The sequence below is a fragment of the Cyprinus carpio genome, chromosome A1 (genome assembly GCF_018340385.1).
Source record: "Cyprinus carpio isolate SPL01 chromosome A1, ASM1834038v1, whole genome shotgun sequence".
In the NCBI taxonomy this organism is placed as follows: Eukaryota; Metazoa; Chordata; class Actinopteri; order Cypriniformes; family Cyprinidae; genus Cyprinus; species Cyprinus carpio.
In genome coordinates this window covers 34,653,310-34,673,550 of record NC_056572.1, presented here as the reverse complement: position 1 = coordinate 34,673,550, position 20,241 = coordinate 34,653,310, and the positions used below count along the sequence as shown (strand labels likewise).

At 35.1% G+C, this 20,241-nt stretch overlaps 4 long non-coding RNA genes across 4 annotated transcripts; all 4 read right to left on the bottom strand.

The window, feature by feature from the left end:
* Nucleotides 1-8,812: 8,812 nt before the first annotated feature.
* LOC122146354 lies at nucleotides 8,813-9,484 on the bottom strand. The gene is made up of 3 exons (XR_006160928.1): nucleotides 9,432-9,484; nucleotides 9,183-9,297; nucleotides 8,813-8,848 (listed from the first exon to the last, which is right to left on the bottom strand). It is a non-coding gene; the product is annotated as an uncharacterized LOC122146354 (long non-coding RNA).
* A 1-nt stretch (nucleotide 9,485) lies between these two features.
* LOC122146360 lies at nucleotides 9,486-10,106 on the bottom strand. Its single transcript, XR_006160929.1, has 3 exons — nucleotides 10,039-10,106; nucleotides 9,820-9,929; nucleotides 9,486-9,558 (listed from the first exon to the last, which is right to left on the bottom strand). It is a non-coding gene; the product is annotated as an uncharacterized LOC122146360 (long non-coding RNA).
* Nucleotide 10,107: 1 nt separating this feature from the next.
* LOC122146348 lies at nucleotides 10,108-11,104 on the bottom strand. Its single transcript, XR_006160926.1, has 4 exons — nucleotides 11,012-11,104; nucleotides 10,595-10,827; nucleotides 10,294-10,474; nucleotides 10,108-10,134 (listed from the first exon to the last, which is right to left on the bottom strand). It is a non-coding gene; the product is annotated as an uncharacterized LOC122146348 (long non-coding RNA).
* Nucleotides 11,105-11,843: 739 nt separating this feature from the next.
* Nucleotides 11,844-13,008, bottom strand: LOC122146365. Its single transcript, XR_006160930.1, has 3 exons — nucleotides 12,698-13,008; nucleotides 12,295-12,372; nucleotides 11,844-11,960 (listed from the first exon to the last, which is right to left on the bottom strand). It is a non-coding gene; the product is annotated as an uncharacterized LOC122146365 (long non-coding RNA).
* Between the last annotated feature and the right edge of the window lie 7,233 nt (nucleotides 13,009-20,241).

Sequence of the window (20,241 nt, the reverse complement as noted above, 5' to 3'; positions counted from 1 at the left end):
GCCCACCCACCCCGGAACCAGCACACCACTCTTTCCACCACACACCAGCAAAACCGGTCCCCCCCTTCCCCCCAACACCAGCCCACCCATCCGGAACCACACACAGGCTCCCCCCATCCGGAACCCACCCCCAGGCTCCCCCACCAGAACCACACCGGGCTCTTTCCAGCCACACACCACCACCAGGCCCACCCATCCGAACCACACCCCATTCCCCCCATCCAGAACCACACACCAGCTCCCCCCTCCGACCCCACCATTTCTCAGCGGGCACCACCACTGCGGCCCCACAGCAATGTAAAATCAAAAAATCAAGTTTGTTTTATCTATGCCGCATGTATTGTCAGACATTTTACCCCTCTAATTGACTTGAATTTTTGATTTTTTGAAAACCCTCCAAACTTTTTTGATTTATTAGGTCGATCCAAATTGAAATTATCGTATCCCTAGTACTATATTTTTTATTTTTTTTTTAAATAAGATTTAAATTATGGTTTTTTCACACCCCTTTTCCCTCTGTAATTAAGGAGCTGCAAATTTAAAGTCCCATGTAAAATACCAGTGTAAAAGATTCTGCCTTTGGGGCAAGGATAAAAAATGGAAACTCCCATTGGGAAAAACAAAACAAAAGAAGGAATGGCAAAAAAAAAGTTTTTAAAATAAAACCTGTCACCTTTGATACTCCGGGGTTTCTAAAATCTCACAGGACAGCAAAATGTCAAATGACAAACGGGAAAAAATCTACAGTGTGGACGTAAATTTGGATTCCTCCACAAAAAGTACAACAATATTTTTGACTTGGGGCAAATAATAATTTCCTCCAAATTTCAGATGTCCTCACAATCGGCTTAAAATTTTCCCCTCCGGGAAAAAAAAAAGACAAGGAAAAAAGGTAGGAAAGCTAAATGGATGAAAGTGTTTTCCTCTAAATTTGTTAAAAATCTAATGGAATTTGTCATTTTAAAAACCTTTTAAATTAAATTAAAATTTTACTTTAAATGCCAAAAAAAATATGTGATTAAAACAATGCTTTATCGCTTTTTTATTTATTTTAAAAAACAAACATTTCCCCCAAAGACACCCCTCCCTCCACCCTAAAAAAAAAACAAAGGAACGCGGATGACTTTTAGGGCTTTTGGATAAATTGTTTTGCAATTCTTAATGTTTCCTTGCAAAAAGCTTTGCTAAGTCACAAATTGAGTTTAAGTAGGCATCCTTAAATACCTTTTCTTGAAGGCATTATGGGTCTTTTTTCATTACATGATTCAAATTGGAAAAAAATGTCAAAAATGAAAATTTTAAATTCTCCCTTTTTAAAAAACAACATTTTTAAAAAACATCGTAATCAATGTCTTTGTCTTCCTGCCACGGGGAGGGCGAACATCTTTTTTGATGGGAGCCCTGCACAAAATTTTATGTTAAATGCTTTTTTGGGGTTTTGTATGATTTCAGCATTTTATTTGGGGTCTTTGGGTCTATATTTCCTGGGTCTCTCTTACGGGGTGAAAGCTTTACACCCAATGTGTCCCTGGCAAGTACTTAACCCCCATTGCCCAGAGGCTGCGCCCCCTTTTACATAAACACATTTGTAAATCGCTTTGGATAAAAGCATCGCTAAAATGAATAAATTAAGTAATGTACTGTTTTAATTTTGGGGGGTTTTGACAAGCCTTGTCTTGGGGGAGAATATTAAAGAAAATTTTAGATTGTATGCAAACAGTTTTTGTTGCTGTTTAAATTTGAGGAAAATGATTTTTGTACTGGGTTCATCCACAGCCATATAAACCCCAAAAAAGAAAATTACGTTCTGCTGAAGCTCAAAGAGGAAAGCGTGTTGGAGATTTTATGGTATAGTCAAGAAAAACAGGGGTTCGGGTTTTGGCTTAGACACGTGAATGGGGGTTACAAAATTTTTTTGTCAGTTGAGTTTTTTTTTATTTTTCCACAACTTTTTTTACTTTTTAAGACCATGTTTGGGTCCACCTGACACGTATTGTGCCTATCTACATTTTTTTTCACAATTCTGTTTTGTTTATTTTTCCATCCCCCCCGTTCTTGAAAACACTACATACCAAATGCTGTTGTTTTATATCTTGTTTTAAAGTATTTTGCGACATGGAAAAACCAATACAAAAAAGAAATCCAATCACTCAGACCTTTTCCCCAACCTGGCACGCCTATGGGGAAGGTCTGCTTCAAACATGTTTCCCGTTACATAATTTTATACCTCGTCCCACTCTGGGAAAAACATTCTTTATGCCGCACTTCACAAAAATTGTAAACAGTAAATTACAATCATGACAAACAAATTCATTGGTTTTCTTACTAAATTTTCCTTCACTTCCCTCTTTTATTTTTTTTTTTTCACGTGGAAAAACCCCGGCCTCCATCCCCGGGGCCGCCTGATTCCCACCCCTCCCTCAAAAAGCAAATAATTGCAAAAATACTTTTTTTCCCTTGTCTTGTTAAGTGTTTTTTTTTTTTTACATTGTTTTTCCATTTTTTATTTTCCTAAAAATTGTCATTTACATCATTTAAACGTTTTTTAAAGTAATTTTGATTTAAAATTTTTTCTGTTTTTTCTTTAACTTGTTTACAATCTCTTTTATGGTAGGTTCAATAAAGGCAACAGTCACAAACTTAAAATTTCTTAACTTTAAAAACCCCATAGGATTTTTTTTGGCCAAAAGACCATGGAAAAGTTACGTTGATCAATTTTTTCTAGACAAGCTAAAATAACACTTATAACAACCCCGTCCTTTCAAAAAAAACTGCCAAAAAGTTCAGGTACTTGACACCCAGTTGGTGCTTTTTTTGGGGACTAGCTCAAAATCGAAGAGAACTGTTTAATTTAAGATTTCATATTAAAAACCTCCCCGCCCCAAAACAAATTACAAAATTCCCTTTTTTTCACAGTTTGAAATACAGTCTTTCAACCTCTTGTGCTAATTACAGTACCGTATTAACTATAAATCATGCCATACCTAATTTTCATACATCTGTTTGGACTAAACCCCCTTTCGTTACTCACCTTGAAGCGATTGTTTTGACAATGTAAAAAACTATTTTAAATTTTTGGATGGGGGAAAAAAATGTACTTTTACAAAATTCAAAAAATTGGAATGCAATCTTTTAAAAAAAGTTTTTTGGGACTAATTTTCTTTTTTTTTGCCATTTCCTGTTTTTCATCAAAAAAAATTTTTTAAAAAAGTGAATAGCCTATGAATTTTTTAAAAAGTAATGTATCCTGTATAACAAAAAAGGGGAAAGGGGATATATAACATTTTTACACATTTGGGGTAATTTGTACCTTTTATAGAAGTTAAAAGGGTGTGAGTATGCACTGTAAATGTTTATTTAATAGGGGTTTTTTTTCAGGGCTTCCATATATCATTGACCTGACTTTTATATACTGCACCTTTAAACCTTACTAACACAATGCAATTGTGTAAACTACTTAACATTACCACCACAGGAGCCATTTTTTTGATCGTGGTGGCCGAAAAAAAACATTTTAAAATCGAATTAACCAAAATACAAATCAAATGCCTAAGTTGCTTTTTTCAAATAAAATAAATTAGTGTAATAATTTTTTGGCTGAGTTAAACTTTAAAAACCTCCATAGTTTTTTTTTGGAAACCCCATTTTTCAAACCAAAGAAATCTGTTTTCTGGGTTTTTTTTTCTTTTTAGCTCTGAAAATATTTAAAAAACCAAAATTTTTTACTTTTTTCATATCATACACACCAAAAAAAATTTAAGTACATTCGGGGTGTACAATATTCAAAATTTGTGCATACTCTTTTTTCGACCCCTTTTTCCCCCCACCCTTTTTTCAACAGAAAAAAATACAAATAGAACTAATTATATCAAATGGGGGGCGGGCTAGAGGGAAATTTTAGTTTAAAATATATGACCCCAATTACTGAAATTTGGTTTGTAAAAGATTAAAGTACAGTGATGGGTTTAAAAGGGGGTGGGAACACATTTGGTAAAAAATTCCTAAATACCCTTTCTGTTAAATAGGGAAATTCAAGTTTTACCCTTTTTTTCAGCTCCCCCCTTTATGACCTATCCATATGGGGAAATTATGCGAGGTCAAGAACTATTCAAAAATTTGTTTTCATGTAGCCGTTTTTAGCTATTTTCAAACCCTTTGCTGACATATTTACTCTCCATGTCGACCCTTTCCCAAAAATATTTTGGTTTGTCCAAAAAATTTAAAATTTTAAATTCCATGACACGCCTTGGCTCGGGTTGTTTCAGTGGGACTTTGCGCCCCGACCTCAAATTTAAATTTTTTTTTTTAAAATGTTATTATACAGGGGCTGGTCTAATTTGAATTCCAAAAATTTTTGGCTTCAAAAGTAAACTTTATATATATTCATTCATTACACACAAATGATATATTTCAATTATTTCTTTTTTTAATTTTTAGATTATATCCTTTTTTTCAGAAATTAAAATTACTTAAATTTTAAAACTCAAATTTAAAAAAATAAAAAAAATGCTTTTGAATGGAATTAGTGAAAAATAAACTTTTTGATGAATTTTTAATTTTATACAGCACCTTATTATGTACCGCAGCCAAGCAACAAAAAAACTTTTTGGGGTTTTGGCCGTCCCCAAAATTAGAGCATGATTTTCTAAAAGGCTTAGTTCCAAAAGTACTTTTCAATGATGGCAGGGTGATTATTTTTCAGATATTTTCTTAGAAAAGATAAAATTAGCTGGACAACTACTCTGTTACAAGTAAAAGTCAAAAAAACGCTTGAAATGTTCTTAATAAAGGGTCGGGTTAGGAAGGCAGGGTTAAACCTTAACCCTTTAACGAACCCAAGCCTAAAAATAAAACCCTTCACACTGCTTTGGGTTTTGTCAGTCTAACCTAAAAAATTTTAATTTTTAAAAATCAAATAAAAAAAATCTTTACATTTGTGAAAACTGGAAACCTTTAATTTTTTACAGGGCAATTAAACAATTTCTAAAAACTGGGAATTAAAATTCTGTCGATTAACAATGTACTAGCTTTTTCTTTTCAACTGTTGATACCTTTAAAATAACTCTTTATTTGTTGGGGTGGAAAACTCCACCTTTGTGAAATAAATATAAAATAAAAACAGTTTTCTGAAAAGAAAACACAATACAAATTACCATATTTTTACCTAATTTTCAGGGACTTGTGAAACGTCTTATTTTGGCCAGGTCCACCACTAAGGATTTAAATGGCATATTAATTCACAAAACCAGACTTCCCCTTAATGGTTTATTAAAGTGGGGCAATGTAACATTTCTTTAACAGTTTTTTTCAGGAGTAGTGAAAAAAAGTTTGGGATTTTTCTGTCTGTATTTACATTAAATAAAAACAAAATATGCTATAACCAAAAACCCACAAAATAATTGGGTACTATACTTTTTCAACAAATAAAATCCCAATATATTAGGAAAAAAAAAAAAAGCTTGTATTTCTTGTTTCAATTCACCAGACTGCCCTTTAAAACTTCATTAGATTTTTTTCCCTGCAAAGATGACAATTAATTATTAAAGCAGCAAAAGCATTTTGGTCTGAAACCACAAGCTCAAAAGTTAGAAAGATAAATAAAACATGTTTTTCTATTTTTTTTTTCCTTTTTTAAAAAAACGACCTACACAAATTTCCTGTAAAATTTGGTTTCGCTATTTAAAAACAAGGGAAAATTTTTTTTGTACAAATCCCATTCCCGTGTTGTTTGGCACAGTCTTTTGGGTCTTCTTTCCCCGATTCAGGGGGGTGAAACCATTGTCATCCCCCTCCTCAAGTCCCCTGTATGGAAAGAAAAACATTCCAATGGCTATACGCTGTATGCTTTTAACGCCTGTTGGGGTTGACTTCTAATGATTTACCCCCCCGACTGAGGACAATGTTGGCCCTTGTAGCGTCCTCTTAGGGTCCCGAAACCTTTTAAAAATTGGAAAAAAAAAAAGAAAGATTAGACATAAAAAAATACATGAAATTTTTTTAAATTTTTGCTTTTTCAATGCTGATTTTCAACTCCAAAATTCTTTTTTGTCATTTATTTTACAACTTAACATTGTCACACTCGGGGGCCCCCTCTAGCCCTTTTGGGTTTCCCCAGGCGGATTGATTTTTTTCCCCCCCCCCCAAGTTTAATTGGGGGGGTTGAAGTTTATGTTTTTTTTTTTTTTTCACATTTTTTTTTTTTTTGTTGTATTTTTTTGGGGTATTATTTTTCCCATCTATCTTCTATTATCTATCTACTTCATCTACTTCTATCTATCTATCTATCTATCTAATCATCTACAGCTTTACATTACAAATTTAAAATATCAAAAGTGAAAGAGACAACATTTAAAACATTTTTTTAAGTTTTTACTTCCCCCTTAATGCATTTTTTTTTTTTTTTTTTAAAGGGAAAACCCCTCGGGTCTTTAAGAACTGTCTATAACGGTTTTTTCCCGTTTTATTTTTATTGATTTAAAAGGCTCTTTTTCCCTATCACCTGCTTTTCCCCTCTCCCCTGCTGACTTTCTACCCCGCTGCTTATTTTCCTCGAATCTGGTATAAAAAAATTTTAAGAGTTAACACCTCATAACGTTTTAAAATTTGTGTAAAACTCATCATAAATTCTTACATAGTAGGATTATCTAAAGAATTAATATTGAAAACCGCAGTAGGCGAAAATTTCCTGTTTTAATGATTGCCACTCAAAACGTTTTTCATCCAATTTTGTTCAAAAGTCAGATTAATTTAGGAAGAAACAACACCATGTGAAAAATTTTTGTCATTTAATTCGACATATTGAAAAATAAACAGGGAAAAAAACTGCGCTTTCGACTTGTTATCTGATAGTTTACAAAAACTTGCAATGGATTACTACTAAAATATTGGTGGTTTTCTTAGCTATTACACAAATTCCCCATACCCTTTCAGTACCTTTATTTTTTTTTTTTTTTTTTCACGCCTCTGCCACAGTTAAAAATGTCCCCCTGTCGCGCTTCTCTCCTTTTTGGCCCCTAAAAGTTTCCCGGTCTCTCCCTTTAAAACCCCCCGCTTGTTTTGGGGAAAGTCGACTTTTGTTTGGGGGTTCCAATCGGTTCAATGGGGGGGATATTTTTTGTCTGTTTATTATAAACCATATTTTTGAAGGAACAAAATTTTTTGTTACAAAATAAAGATTTTATATATTTTTTCATTTTACTACGTATTTTTTTTTTGAAATATTGGGGGGGGTTTTAAAGATGGTTTTGGGAAAATTGGGGGGGGGGTTACCCCCCCTCCCCCCCTAAAATCGCCCCCTTCAGGCGGGACCCCCGGGCCAGTATCGTTAGGGTTAGGGTTTCACTGTGCCCTTTTCTTTTCTTTCAACTGCCACTTTTCCTAAGTAACTAAGTAAAGAACGGCACCCCAGAGGGGGCCCGCGCCCCCAAAATATTTTCGCCCCAGGGACCCCCCTGTTCCCATACAATCCCGGCCCTGTCCACTGGTCCACACTGTATATACATAGTGTACTGTTTTACCCTGTAAACCACCGCCCATTTGCTTCCCAGTCACACACCCCGGCACTGCTGTATTGTCTCCTGATCAAGGTTGGGCTCCTTCTTGATTTTGCTAAGGTTTGGCAGCTTCTTTCCAGTTTTTGCCTTCTCTGTGATCTTTTAAAAAGAAAAAAAATGTCAGAAAAAAAAGCTCTACGCACCACCACAATGCAAAAAAAAACAGAAATCTTACTTGAGCTTTTGGTACAAGACATTCATCAGAACAGGTGTTACATTAAATAATACATTAAATATCTGTGTATACTACCAAGCAGACTTGTAAATAGGAGAAAAATGTCTTGTAAAACAGTGAGGTTTACAATCTTAGAATGTAACTGACCAATCCTAAACTCTACCCTCCCCTCAGTTACTTAAAATTATAAGTTATTTAAGAAATAAATAGTCACACTATTTATTTTATGTAACATGATTAAACAAGGAATCAACAAATAGTTTTCAGATCTAGCTGTAGATGATGCACTGAGAGAAAGGGGCAGTGCTTAGGATCTCAATTATAATTTACTCTTACTTGACATATCTGTGGGCTAACACTTGATGAAGGTTTTTGTCCCTCTTTCTTCTGTTTTCCAACCTATGGCCTGTCGCGTTAGCATGTTCACTCTTCCTAATGAAAACAATGCACCCCAAGCCAAAAAGTATGATTTCACAACCAAAAGGCAAAAGAGAAACCCAACAGACAATGCCTAAACCCTATCACTAAAAGTTAGTTGAACGGGTAATTACCTTGAAGTAATACAATGATAACTTTTGTAAAGAACAGAACAGAGAAACTTTGTTTTTTAATTCCCTGTAAAAACCACATTAAGTATTTATTATTATTTATTTAGGCTATGACAGCGTGAAGTATAAGTGGCAACACTAACCAGCCTTTGTCATGTATTTGTGACAAGTGCTGCCCTGGAGAGAAAGCTGTTCACCGTATAAAGAAAATAATACAACTAAAATTTTGGTCTCCATTACATAAAAATATTACCTACACACCATAGATCTTGTGGTTGTGGTTAACGAAAAAACATGTGTGCTGTATTATCCTAGGAATCTGGGACCCCTTATGCATGCATGAACAACTGGAACTGCCTATTATTTATTTTAAACTCATACATAAAGGATGTACTTTAACCCTCACACCAGGCTTGTTACTTAGATGACAAATAAGTACCTTTTGGTGTTATGGATTCTATTAAGACTCTTTGTAGCCATAGTTAAAATACTGACAATAATACCATACCTGCTCTACTTCCTCTCCCACCGTGTTTCCCTGCTCCGTCCTGGCTTCTGCCACCCCATCTCACCTGCAACACAGAGTGAGAAGCATTATGTAGCAGTACGTCTCAAAAGTTTTTATATAACATCATCCAATCAGGCATAACATGCACAAATGTAAAAATAATCCTTTGCATTGAAGATTGCTTGAATGTTATATCGTACATTAATGCATACAATTATTTTTAAAACATCTCATGGACACAAGCTTTTTATTTTTGCGGGGGAAAACAAAAATCCATGTCCTACAAAAGCAGCTGAAAAGCAGTTGGTGAAAGATAACACACAACATCCTTTATTATCCACCCATTATTATTTCCCTATAGCTACAGCCCATACCAGACACAAAGTTATTGCATGTACCTCGCATTTTGCTGTATGGGCTTTGGCATGCATGACGCTCAGAAATGGCCTCATTTCTGTCAATGGCAGAAGCTCTGGTAAACCCTCTGCTACTTTGTTAAGGTAGGGCCAGTACCTAAAAAGCAGGAGCAGCATTATGTGAGTGTAAACAAAGATCCATTTTTAATTGAAATTAAAAATCACTGTAAAGCTGAGAAACAAGACAATTTAATCATGGAGTTGGATTTGCAATATGACAATGAGGATTACCTGCATGTAACATCCATACAGAAGAAGGTAACATTTGCCTTCTTTGACATCTCATCTTTGAAGAAACATTGGGTAAGCAAATATTTCTCCACGGTAATGGTTCAGTCCTCGTAAGAGAAACCCATGTCTGATAAATCAGAAGAAAATCTAGTGGTTAGACTCCCTCCTAAACTTTCGTCTGTCATAAACATAAGAAGCGGGTTAGATTTTCTGCGTTTTTCAGTAGCAAGCAGTTGGACTGGTGTTTTGACAATTCAGAGCCACAGAATCATGAATATGAAAAAACGCATGTGAAAATTTCGGACTCGGTGTGCAAGGACCTTAAGACTTGGATTACCATTAAAACTCAAATATCAGACTCAAAAATCATACACAAACTCATACATACCTGCAAACTGCAACTTGAATGCCCTCCTCGTCTATCTGAGCACCAGACTTTTTTGACATCTCTCTGCCAGCGGTGAACTTGGCAGTACCGCACACAGCACTTTCATTTGCCTATAAAGTCAGTTTATAACACATTTTAAGATACATAAAAACACAAAACATCTGTATAAACAAGTATTATAAAAATAAATAAATAATTAAATAAATCAAATGTTCGTACACTTCTCATGTTGCCTCTGACAAGGTCAACAAAGGTAGCAACTTCCCTCGTGCCTTGGCCAAGAACAATCCCTCATATATGGGTGGCTCCTCAGTCCTGTCCATGATAAGATAACATGCGTCAGTAATAAAAATCACAAGTACTACATTTACTATTTGTTAAAATGTAAGTTATGATCACTCAAAGACAACCCGAAGAGCTACTATTTGTGTAAGACAAGTCTAAAATAAACTTCTGAAAAATACCTATACCTACCCTTTTGACTTGCTGAAGCGGTAATGTTTTCGGTTCCCATCAGAGCAGACAGCCAACATGTCTGGAGAACATGCTGGACACTCAAAATGATGGACCTGGCACATATCCTCTTCTTTGTATTGACAGAAGGTAAACTCAAACAAAGCTTCGCTGAAAATGTATCAGCACAGATACTACCTGTCTGTATATTAAGAAATGATCGGGTTAGGATTTTTTGAAGCAATGCCCACAATTAAATATTAGGTATATAGTAATATAATTTTGTTTGTTATATGTTTCAGTGATATTCAGGCAGATTTACCCTTCCAGCTTCAACAGATCTGTGCTCCAACATTTTCAGGAAGGCCTGCCTGGACATGGCTGGTGCCGTCACCTTCATATGTTCAAAAGAGGTGAAGACATCAAACTTGTACAGGGTCTGGCAGCTGGTGCTAGCTGGCCAGTACCGATAAATGAGCAGGTCCTTCACCTCGGGAGTCCATTCTGCAGAGCATGATGAACAGGATCTCCGAGGCAAGCAGACATCGTATCGTCCTGTGAACAAGTAAATATACTGTAGTAAAGACTAAAATAATTTCAGTAATCAAACTGCAACAGATTGCCTTCTATACAGAGATACAAATTTATGATATATTAGCTATTTGACATGGCATTGGGCAACGCTTTGCTAGTTCTAGTACAATAATGCACAAAAAAGAGGGCTTTCAGAACAACATACCATTGATGGTGACCACAGAAATATGCTTCCCTGGAGTGATTGTGAAGTCATGTGTGCATTCACAAATTGACCTCGGTGGAGGAACAGGGAGTTGACATACTGCAAAACAGAAAGATGTTATGAAGGGCATATTTACAGCTTCTCCTCAGTCCCTTAGATGCATTTCTCAAAACGCTAACCTCTTTTTCAAAATAGTGCTTTAAAACACAATCATTAATCAAAACTCACTATACTCCACTATAACCAACTGTAATTGTCACTATGTAGAAACAAGTAAATGCTTAAACACATTTATTAAGATGCAATTGACTTAGCTGGTCAAAGATATGCTGGTCAGAACTGTCAAAACTAATCATACTTTTGTTATTCAGCTATTAAATTTCACACTTGCACTTTACAGTTTTGAGAATAATCTTAGAATGAGATTAGCATTTTAGAAAAAATGTCTAAGCCATTTAGAAACACTGTTAAATATAAACATGTGCCAATCTACAAAAACATTTGGGGAATTACACTATAAGTATGAGACAATTTGATATAATAATAATTTTAACATACTTTGTTCACAAAACTGAGGCTGGCAATTTTCATTCACCACCACAGCAGTTGTAGGGGGAATGGGCTCAAGAAATCCATGGAACACAGCCTCTCTGTCATGGAAGACATTTCTCTTGTGGGCTTCCATGTCACAGGTAGCACAGAGGTACTCCATGTCCAGTGGTACACAGTCCAGGCACCTAATCACAGCTTCTACAGCACAGCATCTGTGACAATTTTGGACGGATACTCTCTCGGCTGAGAGCTTTGCATCAAAAAGCATAGGCCTAGCAGTTTTTCATTCTCACATCTGTGAGAAGCTGCCTTTGTTCCCAAGCAGAAACCATTCTGTCTGTTCCCTCCGGAACCTGGTCTGCAGTTATAGTGTCCCTTAACTCTTGGAGTCTTGATTCTAAAAAACAAAAATATACATTCACTTGTCCTTAAAAGGTCTGTACTCATGATTATGATCACACACAAGTATATATCACAAGTATATATCAGGGAACACATGTTAGGTAAAAACTGTTAGCCTGAATGCACTGTAAGTCACTTTGGATAAAAGCGTCTGCTAAATGCATTAATTTAATTTAATTTAATTTAATTTAATTTAATTTAATATATCAGTTATACTGTGAGTCTGTTATGGAACTGACCAAACATAATGCTTGATTATAATTAAATAAATGGTGGGAACTGAAAAAACTGTAGTGTAGTGTTACTACTGTAACACTCAGTATCCTCACCAAGACTTGCCAACTCTTGATCTTCTATCTGAAGGCCTTCCTCATGCACTGGATCCCTTCCTCTGGATTGAGAAGCAGCTGCAGAGACAGTCATTTTACTTCAATATAATCATAACTGATAAACAAAACAAAAAAACAACAAAATTAAAAAATGAAAATATTGGACTGGAGGACGGGGAACTAAGCAAAAGGTATTAAAACACAACACAAGTAAGGATTATCAGTCACATGCTCTTCAAATATCTTATACTTTAGTGAGAAAATTTTTCACAAACATTGCAACACCATTTTGTCAAAGTAGTATTTGACTCTCATTTTATAATACGTGTAACCACCAAAACACTATTTAACGAATTATCTTTATTCTTAGATACAGTAATCGTGTTTTTAGTAAAGAACAAACCTGATGCAGGGCAGTGTGTTTCCCCGACGTTTCTCACGCCTGCCTGTGACCAGTGGATTAGTGAGGGATCTCTTCCTGCTTTTTCTCATTTTTCTTTGGGGAAAGGCAGGGTTTTTCTTGGCCATGGCAGCCTATATATTTGCAGAGCACTTAAACCAGCAGCACTTATAATTGTGCATTATTCAGTAGTTGCATAAAAGGGTCTTACTAACCCTTTTCATCACATCTATAAACAGCAATTGCAATTAGTATTTTCAGACTTAGGTATTTGCTTCTCATGACAAGCCTTACCCTGGCATCATGGAGATAAGCATCACTAATTAATGCTGCCATGTGGATTCTGGCATGATTGGGATCATCGAAGACCCTCACGTCAGAATTGAGGGACATCACATACAAATAGAAAGAAAAAAAAAAACAAAAAAAAAAAAAAAAAAACAAAAAAAAAAAAAAACAAAATGAAGAAATAAAGAAAGAGAGTGATCGAAAGAGACAAGTGAGAAAGAGAGAGCGAGAGAGAGAGAGAGAGAGGCTCTTAAAAGTGCCGTTGTTTTGATTTGTGTGTGTGTGTGTGTATATATATGTGTGTGTGTTGGTGAAGGCAAAAAGTGTTGCAATAAAGCTGTAAAACAGGAAAAAGCAAAAGATTATTAGAATAGCCTTTGTAGTAAATGAGCATTTCTTAATTGTTAGGACAGAGTAATTGTAATTATTAATTAAATATTAATCAATCACAACCACTACGTACAAATATCATATCAATAATACAAATCAATCCTTACCGTACAAATGTCAGATTTGTACCACAGTCACTTGACACAAGCAAGTACATACACAAATCTATTTTTATTTAGGCCTACAAATAATGGAAACAGTGGTCTTCTTCTGTCCTGTTGCGTAAAATGCTTCTCAGAATATGCACTGCTCTCTCTTCTCAATGTCACACATAACTAAAGTAACAATTACCCTCAATTATGTCATGATGATTTCAGTGTCTTCTAAAATGGCAAAGTCTTACAAAAGTATGGCACCATAGTGTTACAGGATATTCTATCTATATCTCTCTATTTAATTATGCATTGATTATAACAGGTATGAACGGTCATTGACATTAAGTCGCACCGAGCAGTCAAATCCTCTGGAAAGACTCCAGGTCCACTTTTTTATTCCAGTCCATCCCTGATTCTGGTAATTCCCCTTAGTTACACTTCTGACATTTACTTCGCACTTTGAATAAAACTTTAACCACTGCAACAACTCGTTAATTGTTGTCTTCACAACACATGGACAAATACATGAGTTTAAACTGATTTTGGTAGCAGTGGTTAGCAGTGCCGGGAACAGCTGTCATTTGGCTGGATAGCGGCGGGTAGCCGTGTAAATGATAATGCAACACTAACAAATTCAACCTAATCTCCAGAGTTGACTACAACTAAAGAAATAACAGCAAAGGTGTTGCGTGCTTTTTAACAAACAAACACCCACTGAGTTGAGATACTTACTGTAGTCAATTGGCGGGTGAAATGAGTGGTAAAAGTGATTATGGGTAAGAAGCGTGCGTTACGGTGCGTAACGTGACGTAGCGTTGCCGCGGTAACCACTGAAAAGTTTTCTGATTCGTAAGAATAATTATTAATAATATTCGCTGCTATGACAGAAAATACATTTGAAAATCATAAAATATCGTAAAGGGTTTAATAACGTAAAGGGAACAATCTATTTAACACTGCCTCGGGCAATTCTTTAAAGCTACTCCATCTATAAATCGATAGTTAAATCACAAACAATTTACTGTTATTTAGACAACAAAAATAGCAACAAATTCAATATAATAAATTATAAAAGGAGGACGTTTCCTAAACTAGAAAACAACATTTACCGCCGCCCACTGTGTGACGTTGTTGAACCAGGGAATTCGTGTGTCCATCACGACAAATTAGCTTCATTGACTTTGTATGTGTGTTGTTTCCGTGGTCCCAACACGTAATTTCAACACATTCCGTGCCACCACCACGTATATCGGGATAAAGGGCTCGTGTTCATTTCACGCATTTCTTTGAGATCAGGTTGGCAGCTGCCAAAACAGTCATTGGGTTAAAAAAAAAAAAAAAAAAAAGATTGATTTACACAGGAAGGTCACTGAAAATATACTTCCTAGGAACTGGACATGTGAACCATTGTTAGGTTATAATTGTCTGCATTTGAATTTGAGAAGGAAATGGTGGACATATTTCCAAATTATGATGGTGTACAGATAACTTGACTATAAACATCTAAACACAAGCAATATTGTCTCAGTTAAACAGTCAGTCATGTCAGTGAGGATCACTCTATATCAACTCTATATCAACTTACATAAGGTAAGATAAGGAAGATGTGTGTTCATGTGTCATTTGGGCTTTTGTCCATGTCAGGTCTCTTACTGTGCTTTTGGGGATTTTCATACAGTATTTAATGATCCATCTTGAAAACATTTAAAATCTCTAATATAATCACTTTGTCCTTTATTGCATTATGCTTTGATTATAAAGGATGTTTCCTCATTCATAACTTATTCATCATGCAGATTCATAAATTCAGGAATTTTCTGTGTTTGATGCAAAGAGGAAACAAACAGAAATCATGCATCAGTGCCAAATCTTTTGTTTGTTTGTATCTTTAACTGAAATGGAAACTCATCCTCAGAACTGTTGTGTCTATTAAAAGAGAATGACTGTCGAAATTGACAATAGCTTCTGCTTCATAAAACTATGTATTTTTAATAGTTGGTTCTTAGCCCCAAAAAACATTTATAATGTGAAGCCTTTTCCCTTCATTTTTTTTCTCTGTATTTCTTGACAGGTTTTATAAGAGCACAGACCACCTTCGCTGTGATGCTGTGTAAGTCTAGGCAGTATTTATGGTCTTTTTGTTGTTATTAATTAATATAAGCTGGGCTAAATAAATAAATAAAAATCAGTTCACTAAGATCAGAATCAATATTTTAATTAGAAAAAAATAAATAAATAAAATACAGGTCAATAATGTTATAAATAATATAATGTTAGAAACAATCTTGACCATGACCTTAAATTGTTTATACTACATTTTCACTTAAAATGACAAATGATAATTCAGCTTTAACATTTAATGCATTACATGACAAAATTACTTGCATTAGGCTTGCTGCGGTAGTCTGTGTTACCAGCATTACACAGTGCTCAGACATACACCAATTACATGACTTTTCCACCACATGTGTGCCTCAAACAAACGCTAGAGAGGTTAGGTTAACGGGTTAAACTGGGATTTGTTATGTGGGGGGGCTCTGTGGTTTCAGGCTTTCGAGGGGTGCACCTGTTCTTGCAAAGCCTACAAAATCTTGTATCAATTGACAAACTTTAAAATATAACAAGTTGAAAGAGTCCTCTGCTATGAACACAAATGCTGATCAAAATCATCCTAGATGCTGGTAGTGTGCAAAGCTACTGTCTACAGGATTTTTTAAATCAAGTTAAAGACCTTTTAAGACCTTTTTTCAGATGTACAATTAAAAATTAATTTTAAAAGTACCATATAAGCAGGGATAGTATAATGTCGATAGTAACTTATTAAACTGTAAAATGACTGTAAAACATGGTTTACAGTTGAGATTTCACAAAAACAAAAATTATACAATGATAAACCTCACATTTCAGCCTTTAAACCTTTTTTTTTTTTTTTTGAAAATGAATGAGTCAGAAGTATAACTATTATATTAATTTAAAATGGGGTTATTATATGGGTGGAGTTTCACATTGGTCTGAACAAAAACTGCAGACAAGCTTATTGAATATGCAAATTGAAACAACAGAAATAGCATTTCCCTGGTAATGGCTGTATACAAAGCAGCACTGCACTTATAAATGCAAATTATCAGATAAAATGAAAATGCCATTAAAACTTTTCTGAAGACAGTCGGTTCCTTACAGAGATACTCATATCAAAACACCTGCATTGCATCATTGCTTGAATTAGTAGCGAGGAAAGCATGAAAATATAGCCTATACTGTTGAAAATGTACAAGGACTGATGAGTTACCAGTCTAAGCCTCTTTGCTGGGACTCAGCCCCTGACGGCCCCGGCCCAATTTAACCCCTGGTTAAAGGGATAGTTCACCCAAAAATGAAAATTCTGTCATTAATTACTCACCCTCATGTTGTTCAGAACCAGTAAGATGTTCGTACATCTTCATAACACAAATTAAGATATTTTTGATAAAATCCAAGAGCTTTCTGACCCTGCATGGACAGCAATATAATTAACAAGTTCAAGGCCCAGAAAGGTAGTGAGGACATCGTTAAAATAGTCCACATGACATCAGTGGTTCAACCGTAATTTTACACAGCTACAAGAATACTTTTTTTGCGCAAAGAAAACACCGTCCACTGTTACTGATGAGAGTACCACGACGCATGCGCGTGCTTTCCTCTGCAAGTAAACCCAATTCGGGTTCTATGTCAGGAGCACCACACGCATGCATCATAGTACTCTCGTCAATGGCAGCGGACGGTGATGCGGAAGAGAAGAACGGTTGAATAAAGTCATTATTTTTGTTTTCTTTGCACACAAAAAGTATTCTCATAGCTTTGTAAAATTACATTTGAACCACTGATAACGGGCCTGGGGAACATTCCAGTTGCACTGCTGTCTATGCAGGGTCAGAAAGCTCTCAAACTTCATCTAAAATATCTTGATTTGTGTTCCGAAGATGAACAAAGGCCTTATGGGTTAAGAACAACATGAGGATGAGTAATTAATTAATTATCCCTCTAAGGTATACGTTTAGATTAGGGGTGTCAAACTCAATTCTTGGAGGGCAAGAGCCTTGCAGAGTTTAGTTCCAACACTGCTCCAATGTACATACCATGTGGTTTTCAAATAAGCAAGGACTTGATTAGTTGGATCAGGTGTGTTTAATTAGGGTTGAATCAGAACTCTGCAGGGCTCTAACCCTCCAGGAATTGAGTTTGCCACCCCTGATCTAGAGTCTTCGTTGCGCAACAACTTATTGGGAAATGCACCCCTGATCATAATCATTAAGCCTTTTTATTTGGTGTTTTATTTTTGTATTTATTCAGTTGTGTATTTCAAATGCTGATTCCTTTGTATTTTGTTGATTAATTTGTAGTCATTTTCATTTTTTTTCTTCAGTTGTCTTGGTCTTTATATCCATCACAACTACAACTACAGCTGGTAATGTATTGTGCTGCTTTGTTTTTGTTTTGTTTTTTTTTTTTTTTTTTTTTTTTTTACTGTAAATGAGCAGATCTACATAGTTGCATGTTAAGCCTCTGTGCTAAACTCGCTGAGGAAAAAAAAAAAATGCCCATTTTCTTTATTCATCTCTGTAGAAAATGTACAAATTTATTTGGACCCATATATAAACATAAGCATATTAAGAAATAAATATTGGGAAATCAACATACTGTAGTTAAATTATTAGAAGTACTTTAGTATTTTAGTACATTTGTTTTCAAAGATTTTTGGTGCTGCTTGCATCTTTATTGCAGGATTTGATAAATGCAGCATTCATAATGGCTAGATTATGAGAGATGATGTCCACCAAAGGGAGACAGGATAACAAATCCTTTTTGGTCTCATAGTTAAAAATGTGTAGATGATTCTTAAGGCTGTCTATAAAGAAAATGCGAATATGCAAAGATATGTGAAGAAATCTTAGATCATGGTTAACTTCATTTTTATGTAGGCTATCCCAATGATACATAAATAAATTACTGCCAATTTATATTAAGAGTAAAAATTATTTGTATATTTTAATACAGTACATAGATTAGGGGTTGCACGACTACTGATTTTCTGCTAGTCGATTTCTTATTTAAAAAATACTCGAGTTACTCGATCACTCGTGGTTCATGCTACTGTAAATGAAAAGACATTAAATAGTTCTTATCAATAAACGCTTATTAATTCATAGCCTAATGCAACAATTACATATGTAAATTGTCAAAACTTTATAATTATGACATTACATATTAATTTTCATGTAACAGTATCTGTATTTGTATCTGTAACAATCTGCATTCGGATAAAACCAGGTGGAACGTCGTACAGTTACCTGATAAGACCGTTATGACTATCTTTTTTTCATAGTTATCACTGAACAAGTATGCCGTGTAAAACTAAAATAATTATTAATTTCTAAAAAATATATTTATCTTGCAAGCAGAGAGATGTCATGGCAAACGTTTAGTGATCATTTGAACTCACTGAATTAATTAAATGCGCACATTTTCATTACGCAGAACTCTTTAAGCGAGTCTTTTTTTTTGAACTTCACTTCTTTTTTTTTGAACTTCACTAAACAAACGTGCGTGTGCCACGCAAACCAGTAAAAGATAAAGATGCAAACATGTAGGGCAAGTAGAAAATGTATCTGTATCTTAGTTTGATTAGTAGCCTACTCTTGAGAGAGAACTGGTTTGGTTTTTGAGAGACTGAGACGCGCAACGCGGCTGGTTGATTGGTGAGCGCGCTGTGCTTATTCCATTCATTCGTATCATATTGTTGCCTAAGGTTTAAATCATTGCCTTTTAAATATATACAAATAATATAACGTGTATGATGTATTATTATAGGTGATATTACTCTTGCCAAGCTCTGATTTCTGAGAGATGCACGGAGAGGCAACAGCAATGCGGTGTTTGATTTGTGCTCTTTTCATTCATAACGTTTACATTCATTCACTTCACACTCTACTGCGTGACTTTAGTGGTCTGTGTATAATATTGCGCTGATCCCCTGGCTCAACTGTTATCTAGCCAACACCAGACTGTGCCAGCTTCAGCTGAATATTCAGGCAGAATTATTCCTCGTCCGTTATTCGTATTTGAAGCCATTATCCGTGCCATTCCGAATAAAGTATACTGCTTCGGGCACACCCCAATTATTACATTAGATATTTTAAGTTTACATGCTACATAGATAAAGTCATAGAAGTAACAGCTACACGCAATATTGTAATCCTAAAATTCACGTTGTACTTGCAAACTCTGTGCATGCATTATGGTTAATGCATGCTCGAGTAGTCGATCGTTTCCGACAGCGCCGACTAGTGGTTGAAGTAGTCGATCACTCGACTAGTCTATGCAAGCCCTAACATAGATAATACTTCAATAAAGAAACGCTTAAAGACTTGTATTACATTTTAAAAGAGAGTCATGATCACTGTATGTGAGCTGTTGGTGCTTGGACCAATGTGATTGCCACATGTGGCTATATTTTTATTAACTATATCAGTGTTTCTCAACTGGTGGGTCGCTCCAATCCTAATGAAACACACCTGAAGTAACCAATTAAGGTCTTCAGGATCACTTAAAAAGTAAAGGCAGGTGTGTTTGATTAGGGTTTGGTTTAAATTATTATATATATTTATATATATATATATATATATATATAATATATATATATATATATATATATATATATAAATAAATAAATAAACAAACAAACTTGTTGTTAATATAACATTCTGTTCCGTAAATGCATTGTCTGCTGGTTTATTT